Below are 12709 nucleotides of genomic sequence, written 5' to 3'. Positions count from 1 at the left end.
AACGGTACAGAGAGAGGTGGTGGCCGCGGAAGATCCAGGAGGACTGTTGAGCCGTCCTCGCCACCACCACCAGCTGATTCACCCGAGCATAGGACGACTATGGTCGACCCGTTTGCGGAGGAGGCTACGGGGACTTCTGTCCAGGAGCCTGGTGTTGATGGACATTCGTCCCATGAGACTCCGGTCCAGGATTAGCCTCGGGTCGAGTTGCATTCGGCCCACGAGACTATGGTTCCGGAGGCTTCACCCGACGTGGAGAGGCCCGGATGGGATGCCTGGTTGGATCGGACCGAGTTGCCGGATTGGACCGAGGGTCCGGGTGGCTCAGGGGGCAGGGATGGCGGGGATGAGTTTACGGATAGTGAGGGCGATGTGCAGGTGGACAGGGCCACCGTGTACAAGCGTAGTAGTACACATCTCCCGGTCGTGCCGACTACCTGCGAGAAGTGGCCGGTGATTAAACCTGAAGGAGATAGGTAAGTACATTTACTTTTTTTTAGCTTTTGCCTTCAAGTTTGTTCAAATATCTAATGCGTTGACCTTATCATACTGCAGGGGATGGGCACACCCTCGTGGAGTCCACAAGCCGAACTCTGTCCTTGGTGTGCTTTGCCGGACAAATTTCCCGGGGTTTGTCATGTTGCCTGGTGAGGGTCAGGTTCCTACACTAGGATTTTCCTGGAAGCACTACGACGATACACAGGCCCTGCCGGAGGAGTTTATAGATGGTGTCTTGTGCCACACGAGGGCCGAGATGGTGATCAAGAGCTTTTGGGTAAATTATCCTTTTACACAATCTAAAATTAACAATATAGCTAATTATTGTACGAATCGGTGTTTTCACATTTGATTGCAGACCTTCTATAGGTGTGAGGATGGATATAAGGAGGAGGCGTCCAAGGTTCTCGAGGCCGAATGTAGGCGGTTACTACAGAACTTACGCCACGAGGCTCGGCCGCAGGCTATTCGAGACTACTACGCCACGCGTCGTATTAAGAAGCAGAAGAAGCATTGCCGCGGAAAGTTTCTGAAGAAGGAGCAATACATGAAGGTAATTACCTATTCTTAAGTCCTTCTACGTAGTTTTCTTGATTTCATTCATACGCATAGCGCTCAAAATTCTTTCTAATAACTTATAGGTGCCCCCGAGATGGTGTGTGGATAAGATGGATTGTTGGGACGCGTTGGTTGATGAGTGGTGCACATGCAGCTGGCGAGCCGTCCACGACAATGCGAAGGATCGCCGTAGCCAAGTGGTTGGTGTGACACACCATCAAGGCAGCGCCAACTTACTTCAGTTTGGACGAAACTGGGTATGTGATTTGCTTCATGATTCATGCAATTCATTCTTCATGCTAATATTTTGTTCCTCTCTTTTAGGCGCATCACAATAAGACAGAGATGCCACACTTGTACGACCTTTAAGGCATGGCCCATACTGCCTCATACAAGAAGGCGAAGGCATTCTCTGAGTCTGACCTGGGTGATCCAAATAACTTCACCAACATATCATCCCATCACAAGCTCGTGACATACAGGGACACGGGGAAGGCTACGAAAGGGCATAACTTTAATCCGAGCCAGGAACCTCTGGATCCAGAGCTGGTGATGATATCTGTTGGCGGGAGGCCCGATGGCTCGATAGCCAGATGGGATAATACGTTGTCCACTGACTCCCCCGGAGATCAAGGCGCGCCAGTCGAGCAGCTATCCTGAGATAACGCGTCGTCCACGGCCAGTCAATCTTGCCATCGAGGTTAGTTGTACGGACTAAGAAAACTATCATCCATTTCATTATGTGGGTCACCATAGATCAATACTGTGGTAACGAGGAATGGTGTTTCAGGCTGCTCTTCAGAAAGAGAGAGCGGCAAACCAGGCAGCTCTTGAGAAACAGAGATTGGCAAGCCAGGCTCCTCTTGATGGGAGGGACCAGACCACGGCACGATTGATTGAGGAGGTGAGGGCCCAGAATGAGGCGGGTCAACGGGCCCTGTACGAGCTTTTTGTGGTAAGTTTTTTTTCACATTAGTCAAATCATGTGTGTAATGTCTGTTTCATTACTAACTAATACGACCCACTCTTCAGGGTCTGTGCGAGAAGAGCGGTCAAGTCCCTCCGCTGATGCCCGTCTTCTCTTCGATTGCCACGATGAGTTTCATTATAAACTACTATTAATAATTGAGTGTCATCATGCTAACTGAGACATTTCAAAATATCTTTTTTGTAGAATAACTCCCGAGCGGCATGGCACGACCCTTCTCCAGGTGTTTCTCCTCCTTGATGACCACTACGGTAAGTTTCTCTTCTCCTCTTTCATATCCTCCTTGCCTTAATTTCCCCAACAATAACATAATTAGCCCATTTATCTCCAAAATGCCATAATAACCTCAAAATGGCATTAGAACCTTGGTTAGCTCCTTAATATTATATACTTAGCTTGTTTTCCTCCAAAATGGGATAATTAGCCCATTTAGCTCCAAAAAGACATAGTTAGCTAATTGAGCTCCAAGAAGAGGAGAAGAGAAGAAGAAATAGGAAAATGAAAAGAAAGAAGAAGAAGAAGAGAAGAAGGATAAGGAGGAGGAGGAGGAGGAGGATAAGGAGGAGAAGGCCAAGGACCTTCTAGTCCTTCTCCTCCTCCTCCTCCTCCTCCTTCTTTATTTCTTCTTATTCTCCTCCTCCTCCTCTTTCTTCTCCTCTTTCATATTCTTGTTTCCTTAATTTCCCCAACAATGACATAATTAGCCCATTTAGCATCAAAAAGACAATATAAGCTCAAAATGGCATAAGAACCTTGGTTAGCTCATTACTATTATATACTTAGCTTGTTTTCCTCTAAAATGGGATAATTACCCCATATAGCTCCAAAAATACATAGTTAGCTAATTGAGGTCCAATAAGAGGAGAAGAGGAGAATAAATAGGAAAAATGAAAAGAAACAACAAGAAGAAGAAGAAGAGAAGGAGAAGGAGGACGAGGAGGACGAGAAGGCCAAGGACCTTCTAGTCCTTCTCCTCCTCCTCCTCCTTCTCCTCCTTCTTCTTCATGTCTTCTTCTCCTCCTCCTCCTATTTCTTCTCCTCTTTCATATTCTCCTTGCCTTAATTTCCCCAACAATGTCATAATTAGCCTATTTATCTCCAAAATTCCATAATAACCTCAAAATGGCATAAGAACCTTGGTTAGCTCATTAATATTATATACTTAGCTAGTTTTCCTCTAAAATGGGATAATTAGCCCATTTAGCTCCAAAAAGACATAGTTAGCTAATTGAGATCCAAGAAGAGGAGAAGAAATAGGAAAAATGAAAAGAAAGAAGAAGAACAAGAAGAAGAGAAGAAGGAGAAGGAGGAGGACAAGGAGGAGGAGGAGATGGAGGAGAAGGCCAAGGACTTTCTAGTCCTTCTCCTCCTCCTCCTCCTCCTTCTCCTCCTTCTTCTTTATTTCTTCTCCTTCTTCTCCTCCTCCTCTTTATTCTCCTCTTTAATATTCTCCTTGCCATTATTTCCCCAACAATGACATAATTAGCCCATTTATCTCCAAAAAGACATTATAAGCTCAAAATGGCATAAGAACCTTGGTTAGCTCATTAATATTATATACTTAGCTTGTTTTCCACTAAAATGGGATAATTAGCCCATATAGCTCCAAAAAGACATAGTTAGCTAACTGAGCTCCAAGAAGAGGAGAAGAGGTGAAGAAATAGGAAAAATGAAAAGAAAGAAGAAGAAGAAGAAGAAGAGAAGAAGGAGAAGGAGGAGGAGGAGGAGGAGGAGAAGGAGGAGAAGGCCAAGGACCTTCTAGTCCTTCTCCTCTTCCTCCTCATTCTCCACCTTCTTCTTTATTTCTTCTTCTTCTTCTCCTCCTCTTTATTCTCCTCTTTAATATACTCCTTGCCTTAATTTCCCCAACAATGACCAAATAAGACCACTTAGCTCCAAAAAGACATTATAAGCTCAAAATGGCATAACAAGGTTGGTTAGCTCATTAATATTATTTACTTAGTTTGTTTTCCTCTAAAATGGGATAATTAGCCCATTTAGCTCCAAAAAGACATAGTTAGCTAATTGAGCTCCAAGAACAGGAGAAGAGGATAAGAAATAGGAAAAATGAAAAGAAAGAAGAAGAAGAAGAAGAAGGGAAGAAGGAGAAGGAGGAGGAGGAGAAGGAGGAGAAGGCCAAGGACCTTCTAGTCCTTCTCCTCCTCCTCCTTCTCCTCCTTATTCTTTATTTCTTCTTCTCCTCCTCCTCCTCCTCCTCTTTCTTCTCCTATTTCATATTCTCCTTGCCTTAATTTCCCCAACAATGACATAATTAGCCCATTTAGCTCCAAAAAGACATTATAAGCTCAAAATGGCATAAGAAACTTGGTTAGCTCATTAATACTATATACTTAGCTTGTTTTCCTCTAAAATGGGATAATTAGCCCATATAGCTCCAAAAAGACATACTTAGCTAATTGAGCTCCAAGAAGAGGAGAAGAGGAGAAGAAATAGGAAAAATGAAAAGAAAGAAGAAGAAGAAGAAGAAGAGAAGAAGGAGAAGGAGGAGGAGGAGGAGGAGGAGAAAGAGGAGAAGGACAAGGACCTTCTAGTCCTTCTCCTCTTCCTCCTCCTGCTCCTCCTTCTTCTTTATTTCTTCTTCTTCTTCTCCTCCTCCTCTTTATTCTCCTATTTTGTATTATCCTTGACTTAATTTCCCCAACAATGACATAATTAGCCCATTTAGCTCCAAAAATACATTATAAGCTCAAAATGGCATAACAACCTTGATTAGCTCATTAATATTATATACTTAGCTTGTTTTCCTTTAAAATGGGATAATTAGCCCATATAGCTCCAAAAAGACATAGTTAGATAATTGAGCTCCAAGAAGAGGAGAAGAGGAGAAGAAATAGGAAAAATGAAAAGAAAGAAGAAGAAGAAGAAGATAAGAAGGAGAAGGAGGAGGAGGAGGAGGAGGAGGAGAAGTAGGAGAACGCCAAGGACCTTCTAGTGCTTCTCCTCCTCCTTCTCCTTCTCCACCTTCTTCTTTATTTCTCCTTCTTCTTCTCCTTCTCCTCTTTCTTCTCCTCTTTAATATTCTCATTGCCTTAATTTCCCCAACAATGACATAATTAGCCCATTTAGCTCCAAAAAGACATTATAAGCTCAAAATGGCATAAGAAGCTTGGTTAGCTTATTAATATTATATACTTAGCTTGTTTTCCTCTAAAATGGGATAATTAGCCCATATAGCTCCAAAAAGACAAAGTTAGCTAATTGAGCTCCAAGAAGAGGAGAAGAGGAGAAATGAAAAGGAAGAACAAAAAGAAGAAGAGAAAGAGAAGAGAAGGAGAAGGAGAAGAAGGAGGAGGAGAAGAAGAAGAGAAGAAGGAGAAGGAGGAGGAGGAGGAGGAGGAGAAGGCCAAGGACCTTCTAGTCCTTCTCCTCCTCCTCCTCCTTCAAATCCTTCTTCTTTATTTCTTCTTCTTCTCCTCCTCCTCCTCTTTGTTCTCATCTTTCATATTATCCTTGCCTTAATTTCCCCAACAATGACATAATTAGGCCATTTAGCTCCAAAAAGACATTATAAGCACAAAATGGCATAAGAACCTTGGTTATCTCATTAATATTATATACTTAGCTTGTTTTCCTCTAAAAAGGGATAATTAGCCCATTTAGCTCCAAAAAGACATAGTTAGCTAATTGAGCTCCAAGAAGAGGAGAAGAGGAGAAGAAATAGGAAAAATGAAAAGAAAGAAGAAGAACAAGAAGAAGAGAAGAAGGAGAAGGAGGAGCAGGAGCAGGAGGAGCAGGAGGAGAAGGAGGAGAAGGCCAAGGACTTTCTAGTCCTTCTCCTCCTCCTTCTTCTTTATTTCTTCTTCTTCTTCTCCTCCTCCTCTTTCTTCTCCTCTTTCATATTCTCCTTGCCATTATTTCCCCAACAAAGACATAATTAGCCCATTTAGCTCCAAAAATACATTATAAGCTCAAAATGGCATAACAACCTTGATTAGCTCATTAATATTATATACTTAGCTTGTTTTCCTTTAAAATGGGATAATTAGCCCATATAGCTCCAAAAAGACATAGTTAGCTAATTGAGCTCCAAGAACAGCAGAAGAGGAGAAGAAATAGGAAAAACGAAAAGAAAGAAGAAGAAGAAGAAGATAAGAAGGAGAAGGAGGAGGAGGAGGAGGAGGAGAAGTAGGAGAACGCCAAGGACCTTCTAGTGCTTCTCCCCCTCCTTCTCCTTCTCCACCTTCTTCTTTATTTCTCCTTCTTCTTCTCCTTCTCCTCTTTCTTCTCCTCTTTAATATTCTCCTTGCCTTAATTTCCCCAACAATGACATAATTAGCCCATTTAGCTCCAAAAAGACATTATAAGCTCAAAATGGCATAAGAAGCTTGGTTAGCTTATTAATATTATATACTTAGCTTGTTTTCCTCTAAAATGGGAGAATTAGCCCATATAGCTCCAAAAAGACATAGTTAGCTAATTGAGCTCCAAGAAGAGGAGAAGAGGAGAAGGAATAGGAAAAATGAAAAGAAAGAAGAAGAAGAAGAAGAAGAGAAGAAGGAGAAGGAGGAGAAGGCCAAGGACCTTCTAGTCCTTCTCCTCCTCCTCCTCCTTCTCCTCCTTTATTTCTTCTTCTTCTTCTCCACCTCCTCTTTCTTCTCCTCTTTCATATTCTCCTTGCCTTAATTTCCCCAACAATGACATAATTAGCCCATTAAGCATCGAAAAGACAATATAAGCTCATAATGGCATAAGAACCTTGGTTAGCTCATTAATATTATATACTTAGCTTGTTTTCCTCTAAAATGGGATAATTAGCCCATATAGCTCCAAAAAGACATAGTTAGATAATTGAGCTCCAAGAAGAGGAGAAGAGGAGAAGAAATAGGAAAAATGAAAAGAAAGAAGAAGAAGAAGAAGATAAGAAGGAGAAGGAGGAGGAGGAGGAGGAGGAGGAGGAGAAGTAGGAGAACGCCAAGGACCTTCTAGTGCTTCTCCTCCTCCTTCTCCTTCTCCACCTTCTTCTTTATTTCTCCTTCTTCTTCTCCTTCTCCTCTTTCTTCTCCTCTTTAATATTCTCATTGCCTTAATTTCCCCAACAATGACATAATTAGCCCATTTAGCTCCAAAAAGACATTATAAGCTCAAAATGGCATAAGAAGCTTGGTTAGCTTATTAATATTATATACTTAGCTTGTTTTCCTCTAAAATGGGATAATTAGCCCATATAGCTCCAAAAAGACAAAGTTAGCTAATTGAGCTCCAAGAAGAGGAGAAGAGGAGAAATGAAAAGGAAGAACAAAAAGAAGAAGAGAAAGAGAAGAGAAGGAGAAGGAGAAGAAGGAGGAGGAGAAGAAGAAGAGAAGAAGGAGAAGGAGGAGGAGGAGGAGAAGGAGAAGGCCAAGGACCTTCTAGTCCTTCTCCTCCTCCTCCTCCTTCAAATCCTTCTTCTTTATTTCTTCTTCTTCTCCTCCTCCTCCTCTTTGTTCTCATCCTTCATATTATCCTTGCCTTAATTTCCCCAACAATGACATAATTAGGCCATTTAGCTCCAAAAAGACATTATAAGCACAAAATGGCATAAGAACCTTGGTTATCTCATTAATATTATATACTTAGCTTGTTTTCCTCTAAAAAGGGATAATTAGCCCATTTAGCTCCAAAAAGACATAGTTAGCTAATTGAGCTCCAAGAAGAGGAGAAGAGGAGAAGAAATAGGAAAAATGAAAAGAAAGAAGAAGAACAAGAAGAAGAGAAGAAGGAGAAGGAGGAGCAGGAGCAGGAGGAGCAGGAGGAGAAGGAGGAGAAGGCCAAGGACTTTCTAGTCCTTCTCCTCCTCCTTCTTCTTTATTTCTTCTTCTTCTTCTCCTCCTCCTCTTTCTTCTCCTCTTTCATATTCTCCTTGCCATTATTTCCCCAACAAAGACATAATTAGCCCATTTAGCTCCAAAAATACATTATAAGCTCAAAATGGCATAACAACCTTGATTAGCTCATTAATATTATATACTTAGCTTGTTTTCCTTTAAAATGGGATAATTAGCCCATATAGCTCCAAAAAGACATAGTTAGCTAATTGAGCTCCAAGAACAGCAGAAGAGGAGAAGAAATAGGAAAAACGAAAAGAAAGAAGAAGAAGAAGAAGATAAGAAGGAGAAGGAGGAGGAGGAGGAGGAGGAGAAGTAGGAGAACGCCAAGGACCTTCTAGTGCTTCTCCCCCTCCTTCTCCTTCTCCACCTTCTTCTTTATTTCTCCTTCTTCTTCTCCTTCTCCTCTTTCTTCTCCTCTTTAATATTCTCCTTGCCTTAATTTCCCCAACAATGACATAATTAGCCCATTTAGCTCCAAAAAGACATTATAAGCTCAAAATGGCATAAGAAGCTTGGTTAGCTTATTAATATTATATACTTAGCTTGTTTTCCTCTAAAATGGGAGAATTAGCCCATATAGCTCCAAAAAGACATAGTTAGCTAATTGAGCTCCAAGAAGAGGAGAAGAGGAGAAGGAATAGGAAAAATGAAAAGAAAGAAGAAGAAGAAGAAGAAGAGAAGAAGGAGAAGGAGGAGAAGGCCAAGGACCTTCTAGTCCTTCTCCTCCTCCTCCTCCTTCTCCTCCTTTATTTCTTCTTCTTCTTCTCCACCTCCTCTTTCTTCTCCTCTTTCATATTCTCCTTGCCTTAATTTCCCCAACAATGACATAATTAGCCCATTAAGCATCGAAAAGACAATATAAGCTCAAAATGGCATAAGAACCTTGGTTAGCTCATTAATATTATATACTTAGCTTGTTTTCCTCTAAAATGGGATAATTAGCCCATATAGCTCCAGAAAGACATATTTGGCTAATTCAGCTCCAAGAAGAGGAGAATAAATAGGAAAAATGAAAAGAAACAAGAACAAGAAGAAGAAGAAGAAGAGAAGAAGGAGAAGGAGGAGGAGGAGGAGAAGGAGGAGAAGGCCAAGGACCTTCTAGTCCTTCTCCTCCTCCTCCTCCTTCTCCTCCTTCTTCTTTATTTCTTCTTATTCTTCTCCTCCTCCTCTTTCTTCTCCTCTTTCATATTCTCCTTGCGTTAATTTCCCCAACAATGACATAATTAGCCCATTTAGCTCCAAAATGTCATAATAACCTCAAAATGGCATAAGAACCTTGGTTAGCTCGTTAATATTATATACTTAGCTTGTTTTCCTCTAAAATGGGATAATTAGCCCATTTAGCTCCAAAAAGACATAGTTAGCTAATTGAGCTCCAAGAAGAGGAGAAGAGGAGAAGAAATAAGAAAAATGAAAAGAAAGAAGAACAACAAGAAGAAGAGAAAAAGGAGAAGGAGGAGGAGGAGGAGAAGGAGGAGACAGCCAAGGACTTTCTAGTCCTTCTTCTCCTCCTCCTCCTCCTTCTCCTCCTCCTTCTTTATTAAATCTTATTCTCCTCCTCCTCCTCTTTCTTCTCCTCTTTCATATTCTCGTTGCCATAATTTCCCCAACAATGACATAATTAGCCCATTTAGCTCCAAAAAGTCATTATAAGCTCAAAATGGCATAAGAACCTTGGTTAGCTCGTTAATATTATATACTTAGCTTGTTTTCCTCTAAAATGGGATAATTAGCCCATATAGCTCCAAAAAGACATAGTTAGCTAATTGACCTCTAAGAAGAGGAGAAGAGGAGAAGAAATAGGAAAAATGAAAAGAAAGAAGAAGAAGAAGAAGAGAAGAAGGAGAAGGAGGAGGGGGAGAGGGAGTAGAAGGCCAAGGACCTTCTAGTCCTCCTCCACCTCCTCCTCCTTCTCCACCTTCTTCTTTATTTCTTCTTCTTGTTCTCCTCCTACTCTTTCTTCTCCTCTTTAATATTCTCATTGCCTTAATTTCCCCAAAAATGACATAATTAGCCCATTTAGCTCCAAAAAGACATTATAAGCTCAAAATGGCATAAGAAGCTTGGTTAGCTCATTAATATTATATACTTAGCTTGTTTTCCTCTAAAATGGGATAATTAGCCCATTTAGCTCCAAAAAGACATAGTTAGCTAATTGAGCTCCAAGAAGAGGAGAATAGGAGAAGAATTAGGAAAAATGAAAAGAAAGAAGAAGAACAAGAAGAAGAGAAGAAGGAGAAGGAGGAGGAGGAGGAGGAGGAGAAGGAGGAGAAGGCCAAGGACTTTCTAGTCCTTCTCCTCCTCCTCCTCCTTCTCCTCCTTCTTTATTTCTTATTCTTCTTCTCCTCCTCCTCTTTCTTCTCCTCTTTCATATTCTCCTTGACTTAATTTACCCAACAATGACATAATTAGCCCACTTAGCTCCAAAAAGACATTATAAGCTCAAAATGGCATAAGAACCTTGGATAGCTCATTAATATTATATACTTAGCTTGTTTTCCTTTAAAATGGGATAATTAGCCCATATAGCTCCAAAAAGACATAGTTAGATAATTGAGCTCCAAGAAGAGGAGAAGAGGAGAAGAAATAGGAAAAATGAAAAGAAAGAAGAAGAAGAAGAAGATAAGAAGGAGAAGGAGGAGGAGGAGGAGGAGGAGGAGAAGGAGGAGAAGGCCAAGGACCTTCCAGTCCTTCTCCTCCTGCTCCTCCTTCTCCACCTTCTTCTTTATTTCTTCTTCTTCTCCTCCTCCTCCTCTTTCTTCTCCTCCTTAATATTCTCCTTGCCTTAATTTCCCCAACAATGACATAATTAGCCCATTTAGCTCCAAAAAGACATTATAACCTCAAAAGTGCATAAGAAGCTTGGTTAGCTTATTAATATTATGTACTTAGCTTGTTTTCCTATAAAATGGGAGAATTAGCCCATATAGCTCCAAAAAGACATAGTTAGCTAATTGAGCTCCAAGAAGAGGAGAAGAGGAGAAGAAATAGGATAAATGAAAAGAAAGAAGAAGAAGAAGAAGAAGAAGAAGAGAATAAGGAGAAGGAGGAGGAGGAGGAGGAGGAGAAGGAGGAGAAGGCCAAGGACCTTCTAGTCCTTCTCCTCCTCCTCCTCCTTCTCCTCCTTTATTTCTTCTTCTTCTTCTCCTCCTCCTCTTTCTTCTCCTCTTTCATATTCTCCTAGCCTTAATTTACCCAACAATGACATAATTAGCCCATTTAGCATCAAAAAGACAATATAAGCTCAAAATGGCATCAGAACCTTGGTTAGCTCATTAATATTATATACTTAGCTTGTTTTTCTCTATAATGGGATAATTAGCCCATATAGCTCCAAAAAGACATAGTTGGTTAATTGAGCTCCAAGAAGAGGAGAAGAAATAGGAAAAATGAAAAGAAACAACAAGAAGAAGAAGAACAAGAAGAAGAGAAAAAGGAGAAGGAGGAGGAGGAGGAGGAGGAGGAGAAGGAGGAGAAGGGCAAGGACCTTCTAGTCCTTCTCCTCCTCCTCCTCCTTCTCCTCCTTCTTTATTTCTTATTCTTGTTCTCCTCCTCCACTTTCTTCTCCTCTTTCATATTCTCCTTGCCTTAATTTACCCAACAATGACATAATTAGCCCATTTAGCTCCAAAAAGACATTATAACCTCAAAATGGCATAAGAACCTTGGTTAGCTCATTAATATTATATACTTAGCTTGTTTTCCTTTAAAATGGGATAATTAGCCCAGATAGCTCCAAAAATACATAGTTAGATAATTGAGCTCCAAGAAGAGGAGAAGAGGAGAAGAAATAGGAAACATGAAAAGAAAGAAGAAGAAGAAGAAGAAGATAAGAAGGAGAAGGAGAATGAGGAGGAGGAGGAGGAGGAGGAGGAGAAGGCCAAGGACCTTCTAGTCCTTCTCCTCCTCCTCCTCCTCCTTCTCCACCTTCTTCTTTATTTCTTCTTATTCTCCTCCTCCTCGTCTTTCATCTCCTCTTTAATATTCTCCTTGCCTTAATTTCCCCAACAATGACATAATTAGCCCCTTTAGCTCCTAAAAGACATTATAACCTCAAAAGTGCATAAGAAGCTTGGTTAGCTTATTAATATTATATACCTAGCTTGTTTTCCTCTAAAATGGGATAATTAGCCCATATAGCTCCAAAAAGACATAGTTAGATAATTGAGCTCCAAGAAGAGGAGAAGAGGAGAAGAAATAGGAAAAATGAAAAGAAAGAAGAAGAAGAAGAAGAAGATAAGAAGGAGAAGGAGGAGGAGGAGGAGGAGGAGGAGAAGGAGGAGAAGGCCAAGGACCTTCCAGTCCTTCTCCTCCTGCTCCTCCTTCTCCACCTTCTTCCTTATTTCTTCTTCTTCTCCTCCTCCTCCTCTTTCTTCTCCTCCTTAATATTCTCCTTGCATTAATTTCCCCAACAATGACATAATTAGCCCATTTAGCTCCAGAAAGACATTATAACCTCAAAAGTGCATAAGAAGCTTGGTTAGCTTATTAATATTATATCCTTAGCTTGTTTTCCTCTAAAATGGGATAATTAGACCATATAGCTCCAAAAAGACATAGTTAGCTAATTGAGCTCCAAGAAGAGGAGAAGAGGAGAAGCAATAGGAAAAATAAAAAGAAAGAAGAAGAAGAAGAAGAAGAAGAAGAAGAAGAAGAAGAAGAGAAGAAGGAGAAGGAGGAGGAGGAGGAGAAGGAGGAGAAGGCCCAGGACCTTCTAGTCCTTCTCCTCCTCCTCCTCCTTCTCCTCCTTTATTTCTTCTTCTTCTTCTCCTCCTCCTCTTTCTTCTCCTCTTTCATATTCTCCTTGCCTTAATTTCCCCAACAATGACATAATTAG

This window comes from Hordeum vulgare, chromosome 4H, assembly GCF_904849725.1.
Source record: "Hordeum vulgare subsp. vulgare chromosome 4H, MorexV3_pseudomolecules_assembly, whole genome shotgun sequence".
Lineage (NCBI taxonomy): Eukaryota > Viridiplantae > Streptophyta > Magnoliopsida > Poales > Poaceae > Hordeum > Hordeum vulgare.
Note: the sequence above shows the minus strand (reverse complement) of the source record.